Raw genomic sequence first — 3,259 nt, 5'->3', positions numbered from 1 at the left:
TTGTTCGATGGCGAGGCACCTTCCTATCCGGAGTTTAGTAAGTTTTATTTACTAAGTCATTGACTCACTCCGTTGTTTTTCAGATTTGTAGACATAGAAGACTCACACCGGTTTTTTGAGTTGTAGTCACGTTAGAGGAGAAAAGAATTTCCCTCAGCCTACGCATATACGTGTAGTATGTTGAAAAGGGAAAAAAAGCCCGTAGAAATGGGTTTGTAAAATACAATAATGTAAATAGAAGGTTTGCTCATGATGCGCTTTTCCCTAATCCTGTTGTTTGATTGATGTTATTATGATTGTCCTGAGTATATATTTTCGCTTGTTCATAACAATAAGATAATAACGAATGGGACGTTGCATCAATAACCCCGAAGTGAAGACGTTAGACCGCGCTCTCGCCGACCACAGGTGAGTGGTGGGCGAGCCTATGGCCGGCGAGGGCCGCGACGCCCTCGCTTGGTTTAGGCGAGGGCTTCCCCACCCTCACCTGGATCTGGGCGAGGGATTGATGCACTCCCTTGTGGCTGGCGACCTCGCCTATGGCGTGTGCTCACGAGATTCAGTGATCGGCAGTTAATTATTTTGCTTGACAAATCTGTTCTCGTGGAACAAGTACGTGCTTAACTCTGTCGGTGCTCCGTGTTGATTTTCCTCGCTTTCTGGATTTGGTTTTGTTTCGTAGTATTCTGGGATTTCTCTGCTTCGATTTGATTTGCTGCGTAGTTTATGCATTTCTCATGAATACAAATTTCTTTCGAAAAGCATGGTCAATGTCCCCCTCTTGCCACTTGCCATATCTGATTGCGAGGATTGTCAAAGTAATGGCTAGCCTCGAAGTGGTTAATTACACTTAGCTTTTTCCCACCACCGTATTAAATAATCACTTAAATAGGCAAGGGAGTTTCTATATAGAATGTAACCTGTGTCTCTTCAAAAAATACTCCTTTAGTGCCTCACTTGAGTTTGAATCAACAAGTTAAAATAAAGAGCTCTGCTCAAGAGATAGCAATTCTCATGGTGGTTGCAATTATACAAATCCAGCTAGTTATTCTTTCAAGTAAGCCTCTTCATGCCTGCACATTCTTAAAATTTTTAAAAAATAAAATAAAGGGGAAAGATTTCATTCATGTTCTCGGATTCATTATTTTCAAACCTTGTATCGCTCTTTTTCCCGAGACGGTATACTCTTTTTGAGTACTCGTTCATCGAATTTGTCCAGGTACCTATGACATTGGTGTCAATTACGAGTTAAATGGAGACAACCTCCCATCTGCGGCCGCCGTCGTCAACCTCGTGGGAACCTGTCAGATAAGCTACGTTCGAGTCTTCGAACCGAGGAAAGATGTATTGGAAGCGTTTATAGGCAAACCCTTTGTCATCTCGCTCGACACTCGAAACAAGGACATCCAGAATCTAGCTTCGAGTCCGAGCGCTGCCCTCGCGTGGATTCAATCCAATGTGTCTCCGTATATAAACGACGTAAACATATATGATATATCACAATAGGCAACGAGGTGATTCCAGGTGCGGAAGCGCCTTACGTTGCTCAAGCCATAGACAACGTGCTAGCCGCAATCTCCACCGCGGGTATTGCAAAGACCATGAAGGTGTCCACGGTGATCGCGATGAATGCGCTCGGAAGCTCGTACCCTCCGTCGGCCGGCGCATTCTCCGACGCCGCCGCACAAGTATTGAGCAAAATCGCGCTGTTGCTCAAGCGTCAAGGGGGCGCCCCTCATGTTGAAAGTGTATCCGTACTTCACGTACGTCTCGGACCCCGAGAAGATCTCCCTCAAGTATGCGCTGTTCACATCCAAGGACGTCGTCGTGAGGGACGGGAAATTGGAGTACTACAACTTGTTCGGCGCGATGGTCGATTCGGTCTTCGCGGCCCTGGAGAAGATCAACGCGTCCGATCTGAGCATTGCCATCTCAGAGACGGGGTGTCCGAGCATTTGGAATCCGCAGTACACGAGCACGGACAATGCCTAGACCTATAACGGGAATTTCATGGACCGCATCTCGAATCGAACCGGCACGTCGAGGAGGCCGGGAGTGGCCATGAAAGCCTTCCTTTCCGAGCTATTCAACAAAGACGAAAAGGCCGGCGGGGCGGAACAGAACTTTGGATTCTTTTATCCCAACATGCGACCCGTTTACCCGTTCTGGCCAGGATCTTAGATGTATTCGACGGCTTTGTAATTCTCTCTTTAACTGCTAAAGATTAAAGTCACAATTTCAGCCTTCAAATTTTACTGAAAGACCGTTAAGGTGTGGAGGACGATCACCATGAATGTGCTCCGAAGCTCTGACCCTCCACCAGCCGGTGCATTCACCGAGGTTGCGGAAGCCCTAGACCAGATTGTGCCGTAGCTAGTGTGTCAAGATCCGCCCCTCATGTTGAACACGTATCCTTACTTCACGTATGTTCCGGACCTCGAGAAGATCTCAATTGAATACGTGCTGTTCACATTGAAGGAGGACGCCGTTGGTCGCGATGTTCAATTTGGTCTTTGTGGCGTTGGAGAAGATTAACACAGCCAATTAGTGCATCACCGTCTCGGAGACCCGGTCCTTGGATTTTTTACGGCTTGTGTAAATTTCTAAAAGAGTCAATACTACGAAAAACCCTAAATTGGTACACCCGTTATAAATTTACCAAAAACTAATTTTTTGATCATCAAAAAACTCTAAACTGGTATACTTGTAACAAATTTACTCTCTGTTAGTTTCCGTTAAATTTTACCGTCGAATTACTGAGTTGGATGACACGTGACAGTTGACAGGTATACCAATTTTGGATTTTACCCTCCGTTTGTTACAGGTATATTGGTTTCTGATTTTTCGTGGGATTAATTCAATTCGACGGAAACTAACGGAAGGTAAATTTATTACAAATGTATCAGTTTGGGGTTTTTGGTAATCATAAAATTAGTTTGTGATATATTTGTCAAGGGTGTATAAGTTTGGGGTTTTTTATTGTCAAAAAATTAGTTTAAGGGTAAATTTGTCATAAGTGTAGAAGTTTCGGATTTTTAGTTGTCAAAAAATTAGTTTAAGAGTAAATTTTTCATAAGTATACAAATTTGAGATTTTTCGTAGTATTAACCCATTCCAAAAAAATGATTTGGCTTTATTCATGAATAGTTTGCTAAAGACTAAAAGCATGCGCAATTTCCTTCTGAATAATATATATTACCATTTTATTTAAATTTGTTAAATATACAAGTGAAATATTCAAATACTCCCAAATTTGCAC

The 3,259-nt window shown here is 43.2% G+C and overlaps 1 pseudogene; it reads left to right on the top strand.

Annotated features, from left to right (window-relative positions):
- Positions 1 to 763: 763 nt before the first annotated feature.
- Positions 764 to 2,181, top strand: LOC115664376 (glucan endo-1,3-beta-glucosidase-like; annotated as a pseudogene).
- Positions 2,182 to 3,259: the final 1,078 nt, after the last annotated feature.

This window comes from Syzygium oleosum, unplaced genomic scaffold, assembly GCF_021117445.2.
Source record: "Syzygium oleosum isolate NSW1041296 unplaced genomic scaffold, Sole_v2.1 Sole_v2.02, whole genome shotgun sequence".
In the NCBI taxonomy this organism is placed as follows: domain Eukaryota; kingdom Viridiplantae; phylum Streptophyta; class Magnoliopsida; order Myrtales; family Myrtaceae; genus Syzygium; species Syzygium oleosum.
Note: the sequence above shows the minus strand (reverse complement) of the source record. Positions and strands in the feature narration are given on the sequence as shown.